General features: G+C 38.3%; 1 protein-coding gene across 8 annotated transcripts in view; it reads right to left on the bottom strand.

Moving 5' to 3' along the window:
- LOC100116365 (dynein heavy chain, cytoplasmic) overlaps positions 1-26765 on the bottom strand; it is a 631875-nt gene that overhangs the window by 408711 nt on the left and 196399 nt on the right. The gene's annotated exons all lie outside the window — the stretch shown is intronic.

Raw genomic sequence — 26765 nt, 5'->3', positions numbered from 1 at the left:
CACAGACAAATTATTAAAATGAAAGTACGATGAGGCATCAGAATCTGATGCGAGATACAGAAAAATAATTCTACAACCGATCGTTACGAAAGCTGTTGTGATCAGCTTTGCGTTTCAAGCCTTTATGCTAAGCGAAAAGGCAGATCGCCGAAGCAGCAGCGTTGCAATTATGGAGAAAAGAAAGCATGAGCGGAACAGCCAGCATTACCGTAGCAACTTCATAACAACCACCCAGACAATAACTTTTTTGCACATACTTAAAAAGTGTGCTGGCAGTTCGATTGCAGGCTCTCCTTTTTCTAAATAATTAATTTTTTACACAAATAAATAATATTACTTTAATTTACTATAAAACGTATTGATATAATAAATCTAGACTTAAAATAGTTTCCAAATATCAAATAAATGACCGAGTCAGGACAAATTATTCGAAAATAAAAAGAAATGTCTGAATAACAATGAGATCATATCGACGGTTGAGCAAAAAAGCAGCTAGTCTAGCTGAGGCTTTGGAAAGCATCTCGTTTATAAAATTGTATGGAAAATCAGCCAGTTGAGAAAATTGTATTGGAAACTAGCTTGTCTAGAAAATTGTTTTAAAATCTAGATTTAATTTTGAAACAAAGTAACCAACTATCTCATCCACTAGCTTAAAAACCAGTCATGTCTGTGCTCGGGTTAAGGTAGTTCACCAGCTGCAGTGGTACTCAATTAGGATTTTTATTAGAAAATTCCTTTTTTAAGATATTAAACAGTGTTATCTAATGTCAAAACCTTATAATTCATAGTATCAAAAATTAGAATAATGATATAAATTGTTTAGAGTATAAAATACTCTCAAAACTTGTAAGAGGGAGAAACACTACGCACCTATATAGATATACTGATAGCATGGGATGAAAATTTTGAATTGTTGTATCCTTAAAATTTGCCCTAACCAACTTTTTCTCCATGATTTGTATTGCTATTTTACACCATAAGCTAGTTTTTTAAAAATATTCTAAGAAAACTCGCTTCACAATTCAACTAAACGTCCTCAAAATTCGGACTCGGTATAGGCTTCCCATGTTAAAATACAACATTTCAAGGTTCCATATCTCTAAAAATAATGTCGCTTGGGGGGTAAAAAAATACCACGTTGTAGAGGACACTTAATTGAACATATAAACAAAGTTTGAGCGATATTCTAAGAAAATAAATATTCCGGTGAACTACTTTAAACTTAAATTTTGAGTCTTTAAAACATCGAGCAACTGCATAATGTTGCTTTCGCTATTTCCATGCCCTATTATTACTAGATTTTGTCTAGCCAAATATTTAACAACAGTTCGACGCTGACGGCCTATGATGTTACGACATTTTTGAGATAATAAATAAAAATTTTGAATAAAGCGTTAGTACAAATTTTACACATGATAATTATAATGTAGTGCGTTGCAGCCGTGCGAGAACGCGTATTAACGTTTAAAGTGGCAACTCTCCTGAGTCGAGCAAAGGCGTAAAAAAAATACCACGTTGTAGAGGACACTTAATTGAATATGTAAACAAAGTATGAGCGATATCCTAAGAAAATAAACATTCCGGTGAACTACTTTGAGAAGACACAACACCTTCACATCGAAAAAATCGATTTTCTTTTATTGCTTATTTTGACAGAAAATTTTCCGTAAAACGCGCTCCAAAAAACCCGTTATCAAAGAAAAATTTCCCAAATTTTAAGCAAAATACAAAAACAAAAATTTTCCATTGCTTCGTAAAATTGCGTATCTCTAAAAAAAAACTTAACCAAAGTAAAAGGTTAGGCGCGTTTGATGTTTTGCGTATCATCATGCATGTCAATAATTTTGTTTACAGTGAAATTACAGATGAAAAACAACTGAGATAAATTTAAAAAATTCAAGTTTACAATCATATTATTTTATTTATAATACGGAAAACAAAAAATCATTATGTTTAAAGGGGTGAGTCGAATGATTGGTAATTTAAACTTAAGTAATATATTGATCAATTACAAACAAATCTCAAGATATTTACTACGTAACTTGCCATGCTCCTTACATTTTGTTCATAATACATACTTTTACACTTAAAATATTTCCTTTTATTGAAATAAGAATTTTATAAGTTTATGTACAGTTTTTCGTATTATAAAAAAAATAATATGATTGTAAACTTGACCTTTTTAAATTGATCTCAGTTGTTTTTCAATCTGTAATTTCACTGTAAACAAAATTATTGACATGCATGATGATACGCAAAAACATCAAACGTGCCTAACCTTTTTACTTTGGTTAAGTTTTTTTTTAGAGATTTCATATCTTCTTGAACAAAGTAATTAAAGTACCTAAAACTTGTTCTAAAAATAAAATACATAATGATGGGCTCAGGTAGTGCATACTGGGATTTATATTACGAGAACGGGACGGATACACCTTAAATAGTCAAAAAATGAAAAATTAAATTTTTTGTTTATATTTTTCCCAAATTGTTTAAAAAATTAATTAAACTCTTAAATATATTCAAGTATAATGTAAGAAACATAAAACCATGTTTATATGTGCCATATTATCAGGTATGACATTTCTTCGAAGGCCAAAATTCAGAATTTCCATTTTTCAGCTACCGCACTTAAGATTTGGACTTTCAAGGGCACTTTTATACTAATAGACATGCTTCAAACACATTTAGTTTCCAGATGAGTGTGGGGTTTTGCAAAAAATATTATTTAACAAAGTTTTCTGAAAATAATCAACAAAAATTGTTTCAACAATTTTCAAAAGTAACAAATTTTATATTAATATCCAGACAATAAACAGACATTATACCTGAATATATTTAATAGTTTAATTATTTTTTTAAACAATTTGGGAAAAATATAAACAAAAAATTGAATTTTTCATTTTTTGACTATTTAAGGTGCGTCCGACTTCTTAAGCAAGTTGTTATTTCTAATTACCCTGAATTATCTTAGATCCAACAGAACCTTCTGCGAGATTCTAAAGGAGAAATCGGAAACAAATAAGATTATAGTGACGCGAATTTAAGGGTACGACGGTCATAGAGCTAATTTGTCTCTCAGGTTTTGCCAAGTCACAAATGGCGCCTAACGTGGGGCTCGGTTAGATCGTAATTAAAACAAGCAATAATCACCTCACACGCTAACGCTCGCTCAGTTGTGTTTCAATGGAAATTTATTTGAACATGTACATTGTAAATAAGTGCATTGAAAATAAATTTCTTAGGATTTGAATTCGCAATTATATAAAAGTTGATATTGGGCTTGGTTAGATGGCGTGAGTGTGAGCACATGTATGCGCGAGCGTCTCTCCATAGAACGGGATTTTTATAAGGAAAAATATTGAGTTGTATTATTTAGAGTATATAGTAAGATAGACGACAGGTTTGTGAACGTGCGGAGTAATAAATTATTGTAGGGAAAGGTAGGACTGCGTTGTAAAGTGCATTTGAAGTGTAGCAAGGACTTTTAGGTTAGGGAAGATGTCTACGAGCAAGAGGCGAGCGGCAGCGACGGCGGCGGCGGCAGAAGAACGGCAGCCTTTTAGAGAGAAAGAGACGAAGACAGGGACAACCAATAAGAGCCCGAACCTGCAGGACGTGAGGCCCCCCAAGGAAAGGAAATCCACGGTGAAACACGGGAAGCAGGGCACCCTGGACAACGTCTTTAGGAATGTGGCGTTTCAAGACGAAGGAAGATTTAACGATTTGAAAGCTAAGGTAATGGAAGAGTTAGTAAAGGTAAGACAAGAAAGAGTCGAAATAGAAAAGTTGAAAGTAGATTTGCAGGCTAGAGAGGTAGATTTGATAGAAAAGCTAGAGAGCATCGATGCGCAATTCCAAGAATTGGTCGAGAGAGAGAGAAAGTCAGGGAGGCTAGGTTAGATGCGTTGGAAGAGAAAGTCGCTAGCTGGCCAGGAGAGGGCGACATAGGTCTGGAAGTAGACGCGGCTAGTGCGATAAGCGGGGTAAGCGGAGGCAGCGGTAGAACTTGCAGAAGCGTGGCGAGCAAGAAATCGGTATATAGCTTCGCGAGCAGCCTTTGCTTATCAGATAAGGAAGTGGTAGGGATGAAAAGAATTTTACAAGAAAAAGATAGGAAAAGTAGACAGGAAAATTTTGTAATAAAAGGCTTGATCTGGTCGGAGGTAGATAGAGAAAATGTAAAGGAATGGACGCAAAATTTTGTGGTGGAGAGGTTAGGGGTAAAGGCAAATATAGTTCAAACGTGGGTCAATGGAAAAGTGATTGTAGCCAAAGTAGAAAGGAATGAGGAAAAAAGGTTGATAATGAAAAATAAGAGCAAACGAGCAGGATCGAAAATTTTCATAGAATATGACCTCAGTTTTGAAGATAGGAAAATGCAGGAGGAAATTAATAAATGGGTAAAAGAGCTAAGAGAGAAAGGACTAAACATAAAAACTGGCTCTAGGAAAGTCTTTATTAATAACGCATGGGTAAACTGGGAGCACAAGGAAAAAATTGAAGAAATGAGAAAAGAAGCAGAAAGGAAACATAGTGAAAGTAAAAATAGGGCAGATAGGGAGGATAAGAGAACAGAGGAGGTTTTGACGTAAGCCAGGAATGGTGTACAGAATCCAAGGGCGGAAACAATTGTGTCGAAAAAGCACTTAGCAGACAGGGGAAAAAATTTATTTTTTGGAATGTAGCGGGAATTTTGAATACGGACAAGGAATTTTGGGACTAAATAAAGCAGATTTTGTTAGCCTTGCAGAGACTTGGATTGAAAGAAAGGATGTACAGCAGTTAAATAAATTTCTGCCCAAGTCTTTTGAATGGAGAATCATAGAGGCGAGAAGAGAACATCAGAAAGGTAGGGCGATGGGTGGCTTTGTAATAGGTATGAAAAAAGGATGTAATGATAAGGAAGGTGTGATAGGGTCTGAATACTCGGAAGGGTTGGTAAAATCAAAGATCATAGTAGAAAAGGAAAATTTGTATTTAAACATATGGTCGATTTATAACAAAGGGAATTTAGAGAAAATTTGGCAACGAATTGAAGAGGAAAACTACGACAAAGAAGGTACAATTATATTGGGAGATTTTAATATAAGGATAGGGGAAGAGCGAAAATGTATGGATTACGATAACATCGGGAAGTTGAGGTGTAGGAAAAGTAAAGATAAAATTATAGGAAAGGATGGAAATGATTTAATAGATAAAATAGAAAATAATGGTTGGATAATCCTAAATGGAGCCACTGTAGGCGACGAAGAAGGTGAGTTCACGTTTGTAAGCAGTAGAGGGAATTCTGTAATTGATTATGCAATTACAAATGAAAGAGTCTGGAATAAGATAGGATTATTTAAAGTGGAAGAAAGGGTCGAATCTGATCACTTACCAATATGCGTCGAACTGCAAGAGGAGAAACCAAGAGAGGAGAAGATTGAGGAAGAAATAGAAGTAAATCCAATAAAAAAATAGTAGAAATGTGGAACGAAGAAAACATTGCTGTCTTTAAAGAAAATACGAAGGAATTGGAGTGTATAGAAAACGAGGCAGACACTGTAGAAAAAAGATGGGAGGACACCAAGGAAATAATAAACAGGTATATACCAAGAAAAGAAATTAAAAAGAAAATTTGAAGAATCGGAATGAAAAAATGGTGGGACAGAGAATGAACAAGGGCTAAGAGATAAGATAAAACAAGAATGAGTCTATGGAGAAAAGGTAAAATACAGAAAGAAGAATACACAATAGCAAGAAGAGAATGGAAAGAAACCTGTGAAAACAAGAAAACAGCTAAAATGGAAGAAGAAAAAGCAGAATTGAGAGCAATAAAAAACGAAAACCAAGTGTGGAATTACCTTAACAAGGGAAGGAAAAAAAGAGAAGTGGTAGAAAACTCTATTACGGACGTAGAATGGGAAGCGTACTTCAGGACACTGTTGGAAGGTTCAAAGGAAAGGAAGTTGGGAGAGAAGGGGAAGAAAAGGGGAGAAAAGAGAAACACCAGCTGTAAAAGTAAAAGAGGAGAAGATTTGTGCAACAGAAATAGCTGCAGCATGGAAAAAGTTGAAGAAGAAAAAGGCGGCAGGATTTGATGACATCTCGAATGAAGTTTGGATACACGGTGGGGAAGGTTTAACAAGTAAATTAGTAGATATCATAGGAAAGATATGGGATGGTGAAGAGATACCGGAAGAATGGAAAACTGGAGTAATAGTATCGCTGTATAAGAAAGGAAATATAGAGGACCCTAAGAATTATAGAGGAATATCGTTACTATCTACAGCTTACAATGTATACACCGAAGTGATAAGAAACCGCTTAGAAGAAAAGGTAGGAAAAAAGAATCTACTCCCAGAAGAACAAGCAGGTTTTAGGAAAAATAGATCGACGATTGATAATATTTATGTTCTAGACCACATTGCGAAAATGGCAAAAATAAGGAAGAAAAAGATCTATGCACTTTTTGTAGACCTAAAAGCAGTATTTGACACTGTAAGAAGAAAGAAATTATGGGAAATTTTGTTGAAGATGGGAATACGTAAATATCTGATAGAAAAGTTAAAAGGAATATATGAAGAGACGAAAAGCAGAATAAGAACAAGCAAAGGAATGACAGAAGAATTTTGGACTACAAAGGGCCTTCGACAAGGATGCGTGCTCAGTCCTATACTGTTTTGTTTATATATTGCAGGTCTGGAAAAAGAGTTTCAAAACAGAAAGGTAGGAGGAATTAGTATAGGAAAGAGTAGGATATGGTCGTTGGTATACGCGGATGATATTGCATTGGTAGGGAACAATAGGGAAGCAATAAAAAACATGATGGATACTTTAAGGAAATTTCTGAAGGATAGGAGCCTAGTACTAAGTGTGGAAAAAACAAAAATTTTGATATTTAATAAAGGAAAAAAAGAAAAAAAGGAAGAATGGATATGGGAAGGAAGAAATATAGAAGAAGTGAACAATTTTAAATACCTAGGCTTCACTTTCAACTCCAAAGGAAAATACAAGGATCACATAAATAATCTGAAGAATGGGATTTTGGCAGCGAAAAAAACATGGGGGTTGGGGGAAAGAAAATGTAGAAATGATTATAGAAGAAGGAAAATGTTATTTGAATATCTGGTAAGAAGTGAAATGGATTACGGGGTAGAGATATGGGGTTTCGAAGAATTCAAAGAGCTAGAAAAGATAAAAAGTGATTATTTTAGGTGGGTGCTTGGTCTAGATTTCTATACACCGAGATATATAGTATATAAAGAAACAGGGAACCATAAACTAAAAATTGAATGGGGTATTAGGGCCTTTAAATATGAAGAAAGGGTACGCAAACAGGATGATGATTCGTCTAACTAAACAATGATGGGAAGAAAAAAGGTCAGAAGGTAGGAATTTATACTGCTATAACCAGAGAGAAAATTTTTTGAATAGCATAGGGCTTAGTCAAATTGAGGTGGAAATAATGAGAGGTTTGAAAAAAAATGTAGTAAAAGAAATAAGAAAGCGTGCTATTGATATAGAGAATCAAATTAGAAGGGGTAAAATGAGGGAAGCAAAATATAATAGGAAATATAAAGAACTATGTGGAGAGGGAACACCATTGTATTTAAGGGTAGGAAAACAAATGTAGATATCAAAAACATTGCGAGAATTAGGTGCGGTGACGTAGAAAGGACAAATAAGTATTGGCTATCAGAATATGAAAGAATGTGTATATTATATAATAAAAAACTATGTACGTGGGAACAATTATTATATGTATGCGATGAAACAAAAATATGTACAAACGATCTAATCTTAAATAGGGTAGATATAATTAAAGAATTTAGTAATGAGATAAATAATTTTAAATTGTTAAGGGTAGTAAAGGAAATTGATAGGATGATATATATAAAAGAAGAAGAAAGAAAATGTATAAATCAATAAGGACGACAGGGACACCATTGGATGTGTAACACTAGTAATGCGAAATAGATTCCCGATGCTATGCAGAGATGGTATGTTTGTAATGGAATGTGTGATAAGATGGTTGTAGTTATAGGATAAGTTAACCCTTTCGTGCACATAAGAGTTACAGCTATGGTGCGGGGAAACTGTTTATATTTCATAGGGTCCTGAGCCGCGCTGAATCCGAATCCGAGGTCAGATTTTGAAAATTCAAGATGGCGGATCCAATATGGCGGACGGGAATATCAAAAAATCGAGATTTTGAAAAACAAAAAATTTTTTCGTATTCTACGTAAAAACACAAATAGAAACTGTTCTTGGTGTTTTTTCGATATCGCTCTTAGTTCTTGAGTAAAAAATTCATAAACTTTGAAAATAACGCAGACTTATTTACCGTTCGTACACATAAGCGTTGCAGCCACATGAGTAGGAAACCAAAGTTTATGAATTTTTTACTCAAGAACTAAGAGAGATATCGAAAAAACACCAAGAACAGTTTCTATTTGTGTTTTTACGTAGAATACGAAAAAAATTTTTGTTTTTCAAAATCTCGATTTTTTGACATTCCCGTCCGCCATATTGGATCCGCCATCTTAAATGTTCAAAATCTGACCTCGGATTCGGATTCAGCGCGGCTCGGGACCCTATGAAATATAAACAGTTTCCCCGCACCACAGCTGTAACGCTTATGTGCACGAAAGGGTTAAGATAGATTTAGGTAATCGTGCGCAGAAAAATATGTATTTATAGGAAAGAAGTAATTAGAACAAAGAGCAAGACTGCGAAAAGAAAACTATAATGTACAAACCATAAGAACATGTAAAATTTGTAGGAAAAATAGAATAAATAAAAATGAACAATGCAAACTATGTGATAACGTAAATTATGTGATAATGTAAATTGTAAAGTTAATATATTTTTGTATAAACCAAGTAGAGTGTAAAAGAAAAAAAATGTAAACAGTATGTAAACAGAATGGGTTATGAAGTATGGAGAATTTATTTAAGTGTTTTATGTAAACCAAGTCCATTTCTGGTCCGAAAGGCTGAAATTAATAAATTATATATATATATATATATATATATATATATATATATATATATATATATATATAAGTTGATACTCTTAAAATATTGTAAATTTTGTGGCATAAGATTATGCAAGGGAAGAGATATATTTCAACAATTGTATAATGAATCATTTAATTACATTTTTTTAATCTGTATTTTTAATTTAATTAAACACTAGCGTAAATTTAAAATTAATGTTTTAAGAAAAGAAAATTTTTAATGGTGTTAAATACCAGGCAGATTGATTAGACAAAAAAAGTAATGCGTTTTTTAAAATTGAATTATTCAAGATGTTATAAACTTTGTGTATCTACATTGTTTAAGTTATTTGAATATATATTTATAGAAATATACGCACTGTAAAAGAGGTTTAAATAAGATGCGAATTGCAAATAATTCACTCTAATACTAATAAAATTAAGAAATATAGATAGTGTGACCCTGAAGGCCCGGAGAACCGGAAAAAAGTGTTCATGCTCAATATAATGTATGTATAATAATATAATATAATTATATAAGTAAACGCACTGCAGAAGAGGTTCAAATGAGCTGCGAATTACAAAGAGGTCATTCTAATAGTAATAAAATTAAGAAATATAGATAGTGTGACCCTGAAGGCCCGGAGAACCGGAAAAAAGTGTTCATGCTCAATATAATGTATGTATAATAATATAATATAATTATATAAGTAAACGCACTGTAAAAAAGGTTCAAATGAGATGCGAATTACAGAGGTCACTCTAATACTAATCAAATTAAGAAATATAGATAGTGTGACACTGAATGACCTGAGAACCGGAGAGCCAGAGAAAAAGTGTTCGTGCTTAATATAATTTATAATTTTTGCTTTGTTTTGAAATTTCGAGATCGAGTTGTCTATAAGACTAAGAGTTTTATGTAAGTGTGTCGCGGAGAATAAACATTGAATAGTTGTGTAAAGAGTAAAAGCAGAGTATAGGCAAGTTTAAAGTACGTATACTGGTGTTACGTCGTACGTCTCACTGCATGCATTTATTAAAAGCTGGAAATATGACAATATTTAAAATACAAACATTTAAATTCAAGTTCTCAAAGGAAAAAAATGCATTGCGTACGCTGTACAGTTTCGACACACGGCAAATGCATGTAAGTGCCGATTCAGCGAATCACGAAATGCTCAATAAGCAAGTTTATAAATATTTTAAACAAAAACGTTATGAACAAAATCTTTCAAAAGCCTACACCCACCTATACAAGCAGTTCGTAGTCAGTCGCGGGCTCCGTACATCGTTGTTCGACAATTAGCGCGAATAATTATAATTATATCTGAATTATATCTTGCTAAATTTCTATTAGTTGATAAATTATGAAGTATTCTTTTCTGTAAAACTTAAGTAAATAAATCAGTTTTATTAAGCATTTCAAATACATTTGTGTGTGGAACCTCATTGTCGAGAACTTTCCCTTCTAACGAAGATATTTTCAACGCTACTCAAGATCAACGCAAGGTAAGTAAAATTACTTACTTATTCTTTATTTATAAAGACGCGGCTTTATTTAAACAAAGAGTCGATCCACTAGACAATATCATTACGCCCTTTATGTTAGTTCTCCAACTAATGTTCACAACGTAACACTGATAATATTATTTTAAATTACATATTTCTTTTCACATGCTCCCTCCCTATTCCGCGCAGTTTACCGGAAAACTAAAGCGTTAAGTTACTAGAGGAGTTCGAACGAACTGGCAGAATCAGTCAATTAAGTTTAAAGTAGCGCGACCGCCACCTGCCGTGTTGATAAAAGTAGCGAGCCGAGTGGCATTACCATAATCTGGAGTTTCAAGCGACGAGAACGCGTCCGTGGCTTTATTGCCAAGGATTGACGAACACTGCAACGCGCGGAGAAATCCAAGTAATATGGTGAGACGGATAATGAATAGCACGCGCGGGCCGGCAATTACGACGACGTCGGTAATTACGATGCAAGTAAGGTCATAGGTCCGTTAGTCGTAACCTCAGAGAGCAGTGAAGGTTCGCTAGCGTTTATACCGCGCCTTAGCTCGCAAAATTTGGGGTGCCGCGAGTTACGGTCCGCGATATCCTGTCAAAAGAATAGGATTCACAACCCCGGCGAATCCGATTCCTGTGCCGTGATGAGATCCGGAATCTCACTGCGACTTTGGATCGGTCCTCAAGGTATAGCGAGCCTTTGCAACGATTATTGGAGAGTGAGATGGAGAGACGTGCGTAGACCTGTTTCCGTCGCCGAAAGCAACGCAGAAGAGCGATTACGTTGAATTTACTGGTCGAACGCGCCGCCTGCACCGAGATCAAGGAACTCAGAGTATTCGTTAAAAAGCAAAAGCGACTACGTCCCGATTAATTGAGCGAGTACGAAATTCCAAGAGAGTAGTGCGCGTCAAAATTAGATAACCGAACTGAACAGGAGGCAAGGGCAAAGCGTTTTGAAAAAGGATGCGTATATTCCGTTCTGTAAGTGGAGTGATCAGTCGAAGAGCGAAGTCAGTTTTTTTAGCAGTCAGAAAGAGTGGAGGAAAAATTCGAACGAGTATTGGGTGGAAAGAGAGTAGGAGGTTAAGCCAGCACGACGAGGCGAAGTCAAAGACCGGAGAGAACGTTAAGACTTTAAAAGAGACAGTGCGCGTATAGCTAATTAGAGATTGCAGACTTTGAAGACGTTAAAGAGTTGGAGTATCGCGCAGTTCGCGGGGAATGAGAAAACGGATGAACCAGAGGAGCTTTTGGAGCAGATTGAAGACTGCCGCGACAGCACGGATTTAACGGACAAAGCATTGCTTTCTACGATTCCGTGTTGCCTCACGAAGAAGACGTCACGGTGGTATCGCACGATTTGTGCGAAGATAAATTCGTGGTCCGAATTTTGTAAGCATTTTTGGAATCATTTTCTTAGATTTTATAATCACGAGGACATTATGGACGATTTACAGTGACGCACGCAAGCAGAGGACGAAAAGATCACGAGTTACCTTGCGAGTTTCAAATATATTGTCTCGCGGTGGAGACATCCGCCGTCAGAGAGAGAGAGCAGGTTGAGTTGGCGTAGGGCTGAAAAAAAACGAAGGTAGCTGCGGCACTGGAGGAGGAAGAAGGGATTAATGATGTAGCAGGCGGGAAGAAGGGAGGAAAAAGTAAGGAGAAAAACAAGGGAGCAAACAAGCCTCATAATAACACGGTAGCAAACAATAAATCACTCGCAGGTTCGAGTAAGGTTAAGCCTAATCGCACATTCGCGGCGGTGGCTGCGCAGGATACGGGAAAGGGCGAACTTTTGCTACCGAACTCTCCGACGGCGTCGCAGAGCAGGAATCCGCCAAATTGCAACAATCATGGTGCGTCACAAGCAGTCGCGGTTAATCTGGAGAATAATGTGCGCTCGAGTTATTTTAATGGAGTACGTGGACCGAGTGGAGTGGGAGGAGTGCAGGCAGGTACCGACGAGGAAAATTAGTGGATGCTTGTTACACGTGCCAGGTCGTCGGCCACCGTTTATCGAAATGTCCGAAAGTTGTATGCTTTACGTGTCATGAAAAAGGGCACAAGTTGCAGGTGTCCGAATCGCGCAAAGGCGTCGCCTCCGAAGGCCTCAACTCTTTCGCGGCAGTTTTGTTAGGGGTGCGAGAAGCCTGGCGTAAACGTGAAGACTTAACCGAATTGTTTGAAGTATTTCAAAATAAACTGGAAAAACCGGTTGAGCCATGGACAGCGATAAATCCTGGAGAAGTCAAAGATGAAGAGTATTTAAAATTATTAGGAGGGGGGAGGGTGGCAAAATTTCCGAGAAAATATGCGAATTTTAGAATCGAGAATGGGAGGCTGTTCCAATTTCAAAATGACCCGATGCTGAACCCAATCGTTTATCGAGATGAGTGTTGGCCTTTGGCCGTTACTGTTGAGCATCGCCAAATGGTTCTGGAAAAATTACATTATACATCTTCGACAGGGTATTTAAAGGTGGAGAAGAAGTATGATATAGTAGCTTGAGAGAATTATTGAAAGGAGTTTTATCACAACGTGTTATATTTGGTGAGGAAGTGCGAAATGTGCCAGAGTCTCTGGCCCAGAGGTATAAGGTGTCGCAGACATGTAAACAGGGGATGTTAGAGAAGTAAATCAAAGAGAGATCATGGGTAGTTGTAGCAGCTAATTTAATGGAATTTCCGCCCGGTAAATCGCAAAATAACTACCTGATTGTTATTCAAGATTTAATTACGCGTTAGGTGCAGATTAAACCAAATTGAAAAGCGGACGGGAAATCAGTAGCGCGCGCGGAGGAGCTGATACTATTTGGGTGGAAAACGCCCGAGTATTTCTTGTCAAACAACGGCAAGGTGTTTGATAAAAAATGTTTAAAGAGTGTGATAAAGGAGTACGGAGTTGAACACGTAATCACGCCGCACAGTGGTTTCAAAATCAAAAAAATGAGACAAATTCAGTCTTAGATCAAGCATTTAATAAAATCCATTTTTTAAAATTGAAAACATATCTTGATGTACCATTTGTATTATAAACCCGCATATAAGGTTATAAAATCGATAAAGTTAACCTAAAATGCAATTATTATTTCCGCAATTTATAAAATGATTAAAAACAAAAATTTATTCTCCAAATAAGAGAAGATACGGGTTTACCCTATTGGAGGGGTTGATTTTTGATTTATTGTATTTCCTCAATCGTATTGGGATTCAGCGTCGAAAAATACATCAAAAACCTATATCTGCACTTATTTGGAGAATAAATTTTTGTTTTCAATCATTTTATAAATTGCGGAAATAATGATTGCATTTTAGGTTAACTTTATCGATTTTTTAACCTTATATGCATGTTAATAATACGAAAAAGCGGTATCCTATTTCATTCCTAGGTACATCAAGATATGTTTAAAATTTAAAAAAATGGATTTTATCGAATGCTAGATCTAAGACTGCATTTGTTCCATTTTTTTTATTTCGAGACCACTGCGCGCCACCGTATCATCCGCAAGTTAACGGGTCCAGTCTGGGTTAAATCCTGCAAATCAAAAAAAAAAAAAAAAAACAAAAAAACATCCGTCTGATAAATATTTTTTCTTATCACGTAAATTAAAAAACATAAAATATTTACAATATACACTATTTCTACTGAAAAATATCACATATATTTACCATAAAAAATCACTGACAAAAATTCATGATATTTTACTTCATAAATAAGTGTTTTTAGTCGCTTTGTAAAAGATCTGGACCGTCTTCTTTACTCTACCCTGGCTCAAAATGTACCTTAAACATGCCCCCTCAGACCTCATGAAAGACATTTCTAAAAAATATTAATTAAATATTATTATCCATGCGTTGTATACGTAGCTAATAAATTTAATTAATATTTTTCACGCTGTACTTGTTGCTAACAACATTTAATTGACAGCTCATGCGCACGCATACTTGTAGTACGCTGCGCTCAAATTTAAAAAGGGTGTTGGCTCTTACGGCGCTCTCTCTCTCTCTCTTTCTCTCTCTCTCTCTCTCTCTCTCTCTCTCTCTCTCTCTCTCTCTCTCTCTCTCTCTCTCTCTCTCTCTCTCTCTCTCTCCCTCAATTCACACACTGGTCTTCTGATCGGCAGCGAAATTCGCGGTGTGAGAAAATTTTTTTTTATTAAAACCTAATATCTCACTATTGAGTGAATGGAATTGGATAAAATTTGGTTAGAGTATATTAGAAAAGTTGTCTTAGCTTTTTGTACCGTGTATGTGTGGTAAAAAAAATATATATATACACGGTTCATCATATTTAAGTGGATTCTCTTAAAAACTGAAAAAGCTGAGACAACTTTTTTCGATAGATTAAAGTTCAGTAGAAAAAAATGTGTAAGTCGCATAGTTTTTTTCCCAAAAAATATTATAAATATTGAAAAAGGCAAAGATTTTATCGTTACAATTGCAAAATGGGCCTTTTATCCTTGAATTTTGGGGCCCCTGAAAACTATTGTGGGCTTTCCCAATATTTTTCTCTTATTCCACATAACTCAAACTATACTCTTACCAAATTTTATCCGATTCCGTTTACTCAAACGTGAGATATTAGGTTTTAATACAAAAAAAAAAATTTTTTTGTTTTCACACCGTGCGCTGCTGTTACTGCTGCCGCTTCCCCTTTCAGTCTGCCGCTGTTGCTGTTTGCTGATTGGTTCAGCGCTTAACATCTTTTTGATACACTCCCTTTACAAATAATTTTTTATGCGCGAGTCTTTTTCCGACGCTTGCACAAGTCGAGACCGTTAAGTACTACCCAAAAGTGATTGACCGTTCAGAATTTGATAAAATTTTGTATGCTGTTGGATATTGATAAGATAAACACTCAGTTAAAATTTGGTGAATGTTTGGAACCCGTGACAAAAGTTATAAACATTTCAATTTGCGAAAATCTGCACTTTTCGAGTAATTGTTTGATTTCACAAAACTGACCGTTCAGAATTTACCCAAACTTTGCAAATTAGTAGATAAACATGTAACGAATAAGTTGATATCTCAAAAATCTAAACTTGGAACGTGTGAGCGTAGTATTAAACGAATAAAAGTTCAAAAATGTACAATTAACCTCAAAAAATGAGTCAAATCTGCTTCTGTCTGAAAATTTTTATTGATGATTACGGTAAATAAAATTGTTTGATAAGAATGTTTAATCATTACTTAATGTAACTTAATTTATGCAACTTCTATTATTATGTGTATCTCGCAAATAAATAAAATATAAAAAGTGGACTTGTTTTGACTACCACAGTATGGGTAGTACTATTTTAAACGGTCCCTAGTGGCGAGTTGAAGCATGTCTTCCGCTATTCTACTGGCCGAAAAATATTCCGTTCCTGCATTATTGAGACGCTATTGGAGAATAGGATCCGTCTTTGTAAGTTAGGCAAAATTACGATCAAATGGGCAGTCTGTCTCGTTGACGATCACGTCCAGCAATATTTTAAATGTCACCGATTCAGACACAATTTGCGCAAAATGCGCTGGCAATCATGCTACAAAAAATTGTAATTCGCCGAGAGAGTAAATGCGTAATTTTTATTGCAGCGAAATTAAAAAACATTACCCACTCCGCCTATGACAAAGCTGTATGTCCGATCCTGCTAAAGCATATCAAGCGTTAAATGTGTTTTACTAACTATGGCCAATGACCCTAGATATGTGTCTACACAAAATATTGTTTTTGGGCATGTTAACGCGCAATCTTTAATTCGACACCTGCACGATGTGCAACAGGTCGTCTTTTTGCATAATTCATAAGTTATGGGCATCAGCAAATCATTTTGAAGCCTGAAAAATTCAACCAAATGGTTAATATTCCACGCTACACACTGTTGAGATACGACAGACTCTCGGACGATAAGGCAGATGGAGGAGTCTCCCTAGGTCTCGGATTCCGCATCTTGCAGAATTGTTGGCTACTCTTTCCGTCCAGATGTATACCGGAAACGTACTGATTTTCTTTTGGCCCTGATTTCATTGGGTAAGCTAAGACTGCTGTGCACGCTTTTTTACAGCCTCCTGAAGGCGGGTTACTGATCGGACGTTGAGGAAGCCATTTTCAACTGCAACAAGCCGTATGATTAATTGATCCATATGGATAATTTCAACACTGAATAGCATAGTAGGTCGCAAACCAGGGTATCCTTGCACAGTCTTTGCGCACGTTTGGTTTAACGCCAGTTCCGTTCAAGGCAACCCACCATCAACATAACTGTCAGTCCACTATCTATTATATATACGTAAATTTCGGAATATGACGTCTTATTTGCCACTCCGGATCTCGCAGTCCCGTTAAACAAGCCTCAAGCCATCAGGCGACGTTACTTTAAGGATTTCGACTCAGAGGCCTTTTACTGCGATCTGAGAGACATCGACTGGTCCTCCATAACCGAAAAGGCCAACATCGACGATAAAGTTGATTTTCTCACTGTCACCTTGCTGAACCTATACTACAAAACCGCTCTTTTTCGTACCTTTCTTGCAAAGAAAAGTTCGTCTCAGCGGCTTGACAGACAGAGAGAGCGGCTCAACAGACAAAATTTGTGCTTTCATCGAGGCTCGTAATAAGGCTTGGCAAGATTTTAAGAAATTCAAAAACACCCAGTTCGAGAAAACGTACAAGTATCTTCGCTACAGGGTCAAGCTGGTCACTAGAAAGGCCAAGTACGCCGGTTACCGTGAAAAGCTCTATAACTGCAAAAATCTGTGGCGGTCGCCCAGGCCCGATTGCCAGGCACAGCTGTCGCCCAATGTTTTTGCGACCGGGACGTGCCCAAACACAAGGGAAAGCTTCTCGGGTTTTTCCTGATTCCGTACAGCCTACGGAATTGCACGGGCCTAACCGGCGTTGGCGGCCATAAAAAGGTTTACTGGCCGGTCCGACCCCGAGGTCCAATAAAACGGCTTACCAGTCATCCCGAACGCTTAGGGCTATAAAAAGGCTTACGGCCCGAGACCCGGGAAGGACAGCGGCACTACGCCTGCCCGTGCGTCCCCTTCACGCCCCTAGCATCGGCGGAGGGCAGGAAAAACGGAGACGCCCGAGAAGCCGACCTTTTTAAGACTCAGTCAGTCCCGCGACACGACACGACACACATCGACTCTCGAACACACGCAAATTATTCCTGTGAACTTTAAGAATAAATCTCGACACGAAACTCTGAGTTTTGCTTATCCTCCCGAGTCCTTCCCTACGGCTTCGCTCCCCTAAAAATCTTAGGGAAATGTGAAAAATTATAGACGAGATGAGTCTTAAATCAAACTCCGATCCTCATGCTAGTTTGCCCGCCTCCCGTGACGAGTTCAATCGTCACTTTGTTGAGGACGTTCTGCCGGCCACTCTGCACAATACAAGATCGAAGGATCGTGCAGTCTTAGATGATCGCTTCTTGTATACTCATATGCAGGTTCAAAAAATTATGACGGATTGAACAGCAAAAATCTGCTTAATCCGTTTCAGTCCGGGTTGATAAAGAGATATAGCACACGCACAACGCTCGCATGCGTCGTGGATGACATTCGTGAGGCTATTGACCAGGGCAAGGTGACTCTTCTTATATTTGTTGACCCATCACGCGCCTTTGATCTGGTTTCAATTACTCTGTTAAAAAAAAAAGCTCTATGCTTTAGTCTTCTCAGAATCAGCTTGTTATTGGGTCGAATCTTTTCTTTCGGATTGATCTGAAGTAGTAGTGATCTCTACCGGTGATATGTCCTACCTCTTACAAAGTTTATGTGGGATTCCTCAAGGCTCTCTCCCAGGGTCCTTATTGTTTAAGCTGTTTATTAATGATCTAGCCTATGTATGAACTGATTGCAAGTTCCACCTATGTGCTGATGATTTTTGCTTCTACGTCAGTGATACGATTGCGAACGCGGGTTCGATGGTGACGGGGAACAATGATATTCTTTATTCTGTTTCTATATGGTCAGGTGTCAACGGTCTCTGAATTAATGCTCGTAAAATTCAAGCTATTCGGTTTGGGACCCGTGAATTTGCTAAAGGAAGTTGGGCCGCGTGATCTCCCTGACATCGTATTCAATGATCAAATTATTGAGCCATGTGAGTCGCTCAAACTCCTGGGGTTGACCCTGGACAACATATCGCTAAACTCGTGTTAGTCAAGGCATTGGTCTTCCCTTACCTTGACTACTGCGGATTGCTCTTCCTGGGCCTTACACAGGAGCTTACAACCAAGTTTGAACGTTGCATAAATGCAGCCCTTCGCTTTATTGAAGGACAGAAGATTTTCGAGCACATTACGCCGGTCTACAAGAAATATAATATTCTTTCTTAGAGTGAGAGAGTAAAATTTCTTACGCTCTCTCTATTAGCAAGTGTGTTTCGCACTAAGACTCCGGGTTATCTCGAGGATAAATTTGCTTTTCGTGCTAAGGATAAATTAAGAAGTAAAAGGGCTAGTGAGTTGGATTTTTTTATTATGCGCTAGGGTACCGATTGCTGTCGCGAATCATTCGGGATTGGGGCTGCAAGACTGAGGAACGATCTGTCACACGATTTGCGAGCGAAATACAAAATGCAATGTTTTAAATTTCATTTGCTCAAGTACTGCGCATCGACAGACATCGGCCTACAGTGAAATATTGTTAGTTTAATAAGTTGTCTCACTCTTGTACATATTTTACTTCATTTACTTTATTTTAGTCTTAATTTTAATTTAGTTGTTATATTTGCGTTAAATTTGTGTGTTATTAATATTTATTTTATTCTATCAAATTTGATAATTCATTATATTTATAAATATACATTATTTTATCTATCTCTTGATATACGGAGACGCCTCACACGGCTTACATGTCGTTCTAATCTCGATTGTGATTGTAATTATGCATATAACTGCCTGGAGTGTGACTATAATGTACCACAGAGCCCTTAGTAATTTTAATGAATAAACTATGTATCCATCTATTTATCTCTCTTTCGCTTTCAAGGCGAACTAACGCATGCTGTTGTGCGCTTGATCTTTCTGACGTACAGACTTGCTCGCTCTCACGGCGAGCCAACACACTTTCTAGCTTAGAACTGTCTCGCACAACTGTAGATGCACAGTCAAGCACACCGGCATATGCTTGTTCTAGCTGCCATGCTGACATACACACCGGGTGCTTACATATTGGATATCTCTGTCTCTCTCACTACAACGGCAGTGTGCTGCTGCTACACACGCATATATTGTTTGTATCTCATTCGCTGAGACGCTAGTTTCCGGAGCAGATTTTTGCTATGATTTTTGTCAAAGTTGTCTCGTTGGTGTGAGGAAGTCTATGTTGCATCATAATCTATGTTGCAGAAGTTGCTGCGCAAGGCTCAGCTGGTCAAGAACTTTATGCGTAATGTACAGAACACGTCCGATGGTGGTTACCCGTTGACGATCTTAAAATTAAGAATACTGGGAAGAGTAACTAGACTTTGACACTGAATAAGCGCGTTTTAGAACTGACCTGAATATAAAAGAGTACTTTACGAAGGAAGAGTTTCTCAATTTTAAAATAAAATATTCAAAAGTGAGGGCACAATTGGTGGCTAAGATTGAAGCTTCGAACACCCCGAGTCAAACTACACAATCGAGAGCTATTGAAGGCAACAACAACAATGTCCAAGGAGGAGATTAAGGAGGTTGATCAGCTCTATTGGTTTTCTCTGCGTTGCATAGGTTAGCTATTCTTAAGTTCAGTGACGTTCAAGCAACAGTTTTACTCCATTGTTAAGGGCAAGCATTCGACAAACGCGGTGAAGATGCAGTACTTGGTCGAAGCAGTGAAGGGCCCAGCTGTTATTGGATTCAAAGGCATGGCACTTACGGGTCCATATCTCGGTTGGCTCCGAGATGGAGTAGGTAAAGTGTTCTAAGCCTCTGTCCGAGGAAGACCAATATTGTACAGACTTTTATCAAAGCACGATGTATCTTGACAACTGAGGTTAATTTGTGGTGCGGCTGCCATTCAAGGGGAAGGTTCGTGACGTATCTTTTGGTTATACTAAGAGCGTCGCAGTGGTATGTTACTTACGAGCAGAAAAAAAACATGACAAGCTGCCTAAGGTCGGCATGGCTTATAACAATTTCTGTTTAATTTTTGTGGAGAAGTAATTATCGTCAGATTGCATCTTAAGTAAGCTTAATAATGGGAATTGTAATGACGGAAAATGTTCATAACGTAAAAGTAAAGGGTATAAAAGCAGACCAACATGCAGTCGAAACATCTGTCTGATTCCACGGTTCTCCAAAGATTCAACACGTTCAAACGTTAAGTTTCTAATGCCTAGACTTAAACTGTCACCCGCACTGGAAAATAATCTCTGTATTCTTTTTCGTCTTGCAAAAAAATGGAAGACATTGTAAATAATCTGTCTTCTGTAACGTTCGATAAGTCTCTTGCTCATTAAAAATTGCATCGTCATCATGCACCGCTTCATCGTTGCGTGCACTTGTTAAAGGGCACGCTGAATTGTCTACGTTTTAGCATTTTGGTTGATAGCACAAAGTGCTTCTGATACAGAAGGGAAAAGATTGGCGAATACCGAGGAGGCACGTATTATTAGGAGAAAAGCTTGAGAATAACTGCAGAATAATGCATATAGAGCAGGTGCACATTAAATTTTGTTAGTACATCCAGCATTGTTATTATTTCCATTTTATACTTAAAAAAAAACATGTTTAAATAACATTTTTTTGTCTATTTTTCAACAAATCTTTAACTAAGTGAGGTGCTGTAGCTGTTCCATAAACATGAAAGTTAAAGTTATGTGTTGGATTTTTGCTAAAATCTGACGTAGTTTTAATTTAGAAATACGCGTAGTTCTAGGATAGTTTATTATATTTATTTTATTATAGCTGGGGAAAACCCAAGCGCAGATGCTGCACCGAGTCCGTCGCCGAACTCGGCAGCGCATCTGCTCGTTTTATAATTATAAGCTTTTCGAAGACGCGGTTTGTTTGTTGCCTACGAAAAATACGTGCGACAAACACGGCAATTAGGGATTAAGAAGGAGCGCGCACTTCGTTGAGTGCGCCCTTTTTATGATACCCAGGTTGGCGGCGGGGGCTATTAAGAAGGGTCCGTCCGCTCACGCTTCGACCGCGTCGTCGCATACCTGGATATCGGCAGCGTCCCTCTTGGCAGGTATTGTAATACCCTCAGCGGAGGATAGCAGTTAGTTCTAACCGAATTGAGCAAGCAAGCAGTTGCCCAGTCGAACGCTTCACTGACATCTGACTACGCTGCCATACTTGTATTAATTTATTGCTCCTTTTTTGTATTAATAAATATATTCACCGTGAGAAGTTATACCCTGCTTGATTTTTATATTCAACAGGTTATGGGCCCAGCACGCTTCCACTGCGCAAGTGTATTTTATTTATTAAAGATTTAAGCCAAGCTTGGCATCGTAAAAGTATCGCGTCGGTTAGTCTCGTGTGCAAGTGCCGGTTTGCATAGTTTGAGTGAGTGCTCGCAGCAGTTTTTTTATCATGGCTGATAAGGAAAATTTTGATCTCATCAAGCTCAACGAAACAAACTATGAGTTATGGAAGTTTGGCATTCAATTTTTGTTAGCAGGCAAAAGTCTTGATGGTTTTCTAGACGGTAGTGCAGCAGAGCCCAGCAAAGCCGACAAATCGGCTGAGTGGCTCAAATGGAAAGCATCCTCTGCGCAAACAGCTACGATTCTTTTATGTTCAGTGGATAAGAAAATGCACCGCTATATAATGAACTGCAGAACTCCCAAGAAAATATGGGATAAATTAAAAGAATTGTATGGGACATCAAGCAGCGATACCGTGGACAGCGCATTTCAAGAATTTTACGACTTCCGTATCAAGGACGGCCAAGCAGTTGCAATGCAGATCGAGCAGTTCGAAAATATCTGCAGAAAACTCGAAGAAGCAGGTGAGAAGCGGTCAGATAAGGACATGGTGTCTAGACTCTTTAACGGTCTACCGCAAAGATTTTCGGCTTTTCGTATGGCATGGGAATGCACTCCTAAAAACGAAAAGACGAAGGATGTTCTCGTCGTACGGCTCATACGCGAGGATAAGCGCCTCTGCGAGGCAGAAAACTCTACAGCATCCTTAGCACATCAAGTCGAAGCTCTGAAATTAAAAGTTGACAGCCAACAAGCCGTAGCGACGAACTCCAACGCTGGAAAAGTCAAAGGCAAGAAGAACATCGACGATTTGAAGAAAAGGACAAAGTGCGCTGTGTGTAAGAAAAAAGGTCACTGGGCACGAGAGTGTCCGGATAAAAACGCCAGCAAACAAAAGGCAGAATCATCGTTTGTAGCTTCAGCACACATCAGCGATGTGACAGCGCTCGTAAGTAAAACAACCGATAGTGATCAAGATATTTGGCTGGCTGACTCGGGTGCTAGCAAGCACATGACCTTCCGAGCTGATATTTTTAAGACTCTTGACGCAACGACTGAAAACCGCTATGTGAAAATTGCGGACGATAAGATGCTGCCCGCTGCAGGCATCGGCACGATCATCATTGAAGAGCAAATCAACGGTGAAATAATCAGTCGGGATATGCAAAATGTGCTTCTAGTGCCGGAACTGAAAAGAAATTTGTTTTCGATTCCAGCAATTAACGACAAAGAATACTTTTTCTACACCTCTAAAACTAACTGTGAAGTGCGTGACCGAAACGACAAAGTAGTAGCCCGCGGCGAGAGGTACGGAAATTTATTTAAAATGTTGTTCAAAGTTAAAGTTCCCGAGAAGTGCAACATCGCTGAGTCTAAAGATAATCAAGCACTAAAACTCTGGCATGAGAGATTCGGACATATAAATATGCGCGCAGTGATAAATACCAGCAAAGTGTTTAAAGATGAAAAATTCGTACTTGAGAAAGAAGACGATTTTTTTGCGAGACGTGCTTAATGGGTAAGCAAACCCGCAAGCCGCATGCATCGTCACAGCACGACAGCAACTTTAAACCGGGCGCGAAAATTCATACTGATGTGTGTGGCCCCGTGAATATTGAGTCTCCGCGAGGCTCAAAATATTTTTTGCTGTTTAAAGACGAGTGCACAAGCTTTAGAAAAGTGTATTTTCTGAGACATAAGTCGGAAGTGTTTGAAAGATTTTTAGAGTTTGAAAGTTTTGCATTTAAACAAACTGGAAATCGAATAAAAGTGCTACGATCAGATAATGGCTGTGAGTATACGTCTGAAAAATTTCAAAAGCACGCGAAAGAAAAAGGTATAATGCACGAGTTTTCATCACCATACATCCACGAGCAAAATGGCCGAGCCGAACGAGAAATTCGCACTCTCGTTGAGAGCGCCAGGTGTATGTTGATAGGCAGCAATGTCAACTTAGAACTCTGGCCTGAAGCTATCAACACAGCCAGCTATCTGTTAAACCGCGTGGCAATGCAAAATCAAACGAAGACGCCGTTTGAAAAATGGTTTGATCGAAAACCAGAAATCAAGCATCTACGTGTGTTCGGTACAGACGCGTACCTTAATCAGCCGAAGGAAAAACGAAAAATTCGATAAAAAGAGCAAAAAGGTCGTAATCGTAGGCTATGATAATGAATCGACGAACTATAGACTTTGGGACGCAGCAACGCGCAAAATTTACGTCAGCAGCGACGTAGATTTTAATGAAAGTAGCCTAAAGAATATAGCGAAGAAAGATGAAGTTTATCGTGTTTCTTTTGACTTCGGGATGGAATAAGAACGAGAAATTCAAGACGCCGAAAATGAAGAAAATCATCAACAAGATGTTGATATTATTGCTCCCGATCAACAAATTGTAGATGAAGTGGGAGATAATGAGCAAATCGGCGAGCTAGCAAATCAGCGCATTGAAAACCAACAGCAAGAAGGTAGGCAATTGCGCAACAGAGAGAAGCTCAATCTGATTAATAGATATGGTAATCCGGTCGCACATATAGCATATGCTGTACCAATGACTTACCGAGAAGCCATGTCAAGCATAGACGCCGAAAAATGGAGAAAAGCTGTGCGAGAAGAAATCGACGCTCTGCAAAAAAATAATACGTGGTGTCGTCCCGCTACCAAAAGGCAAGCGTGCGATCGGCTGCAAATGGGTGTTTGCTGTCAAGAAAAATTCGCTGGATAACAGCGATAGATATAAAGCGCGACTTGTGGCAAAAGGGTTCTTTCAGCGAGAGGGCATTGATTATTTTGAAACCTTTGCTCCGGTCGTGCGATACGAATCAATTAGAGTCCTCCTGGCGATTGCAGCAAAAGAAGACTACGAGATGGCCAAGTTCGACGTAAAAACAGCGTTTTTATACGGAGATCTCCAAGAAGATATCTACCTCAAGCAGCCAGAAGGATACGTCAACGAGAAGAATGAAGAATGGGTCTGCAAGCTGCAGAAAAGTCTGTACGGCTTAAAGCAGTCCCCGCGCTGCTGAAACAAGAAGGTTGTCGGCTGCTTGACGAATTTCAACTTCAAAGTCGTCGAAAGTGATAAGTGCGTATTTATCGGTACTGTGAAAGGGTTTAAAGTTTACTTAGCCCTTTATGTAGATGACGGTTTAGTAATTTGTGAAAGCCAGTGCGCGATTGACGAGGTACTGCGTTACCTAGAAAGTAATTTTAAAATTACTATTGATTCAGCGAATGAGTTTGTTGGTATGCAAATTGAGCGCGATCGTGTTAAGCGAACGTTAAAAATAAGTCAACCGTGTTATATAGACAAAATGATAGCTAGATTCGGAATGAGTGATGCAAATCCGTCGAGCGTACCTGCAGAGCCGGGTCTGTATTTGCAAAAACGCGACGCGAGTAAACTCACCGATAAAAAGATTGAACGCATACCGTACCGAGAAGCAGTAAGGTTGCTTTTATTTGCCGCGAGAGTATGTCGCGTAGATATCGAGTATGCCGTTAATTATGCAGTGCAAGTCAGTTCCTTGATTCTTTCGGCCAAGAGCATTGGCAAGCTGTAAAAAGAATTTTGCGTTACCTTAAAGGAACTCGCGATTACGGTATAGTTTTCGGAGACAGTGGGAGTTACACTGGCGTAACTGGCTACACTGATGCCGATTATGCCGGGTGCGTAGAAACGCGGAAATCGAGAAGCGGATTTATATTCTTATTTAACGATGGACCAATTTGCTGGTCCATCCAGAAGCAGAGCATAGTGTCTCTATCAACAGCTGAAGCTGAATATATTGCACTGACTCACGGGACGAAAGAAGCACTTTGGTTGCGCCAAATGCTCAAAGATCTCAAAATTACGCACGGTCCAATCCCCATATTCGTAGATAATCAATCCGCGATTAGATTAGCAAAAAATTCGGTATTCCATAAAAGATCGAAGCACATTGATGTGCGTTTTCGTTTTGTATGTGATGTATTAGACCGCCAAGAAATAGATGTAAAGTATGTCGAGTCGAAGGAACAGCTAGCCGATATTTTTAAAAAACCGCTACCCAAACAGCAGTTTTGCTATTTGCGGGGTAAATTGAACATCCGAGATATTTCAAATTAAGTGGGAGTGTTGGATTTTTGCTCAAATCTGACGTAGTTAATTTTATTATAGCTGGGGAAAACCCAAGCGCAGATGCTGCACCGAGTCCGTCGCCGAACTTGGCAGCGCATCTGCTCTTTTATGAAGATAAGCTTCTCGGAGACGCGGTGCGTTTATTGCTAGAAAAACGTGCGACAAACACAGGAATCAGGGATTAAAAAGGGACGCGCGCTCAGCGGAGCGCGCGCTCTTTATGATGTCCAGGTTAATGATGGGTCCGTCCGCCCGCGCTTCGACCGCGTCGTCGCATACCTGGATATCAGCAGCGTCCCCCCCGCGATCGGCCGTAGGTGTAATAAAAGCAGCGTCTCCGAGGTACTGTAATGCCCTCAGCGGAGGACAGTAGTTAGTCTAAGTCCGACACCGAGCACGAGCAGTTGTGATGCTCTCAACTGTCGCGCTCTTATATTATGTATTGAATTTTATATTTTTTGTTTGAATAAAAATACTTATGTTGGAAGCCCTGTAGAGTACGGTCATAAAAGATAAGAGCTTTGATAGAGTATTATTAATAAAAGATGATTTTATTTTAAATTAAATATTTTTACTTTTTGTGTTTCAGATGCATCTACATCCTAGCAGATATGTTCATGTGTATCCAAATGCGATACCCTGGTACATAAAGTTATATTTTGATAGGTACCAGTGATGTAATGAATAAAACATTTACAGGATAAGTATTACTTTAGTTATGTGTAAGTATTA

This window comes from Nasonia vitripennis, unplaced genomic scaffold (assembly GCF_009193385.2).
Source record: "Nasonia vitripennis strain AsymCx unplaced genomic scaffold, Nvit_psr_1.1 unplaced0251, whole genome shotgun sequence".
In the NCBI taxonomy this organism is placed as follows: Eukaryota; Metazoa; Arthropoda; class Insecta; order Hymenoptera; family Pteromalidae; genus Nasonia; species Nasonia vitripennis.
This window is presented reverse-complemented; position numbering and strand designations above follow the sequence as displayed.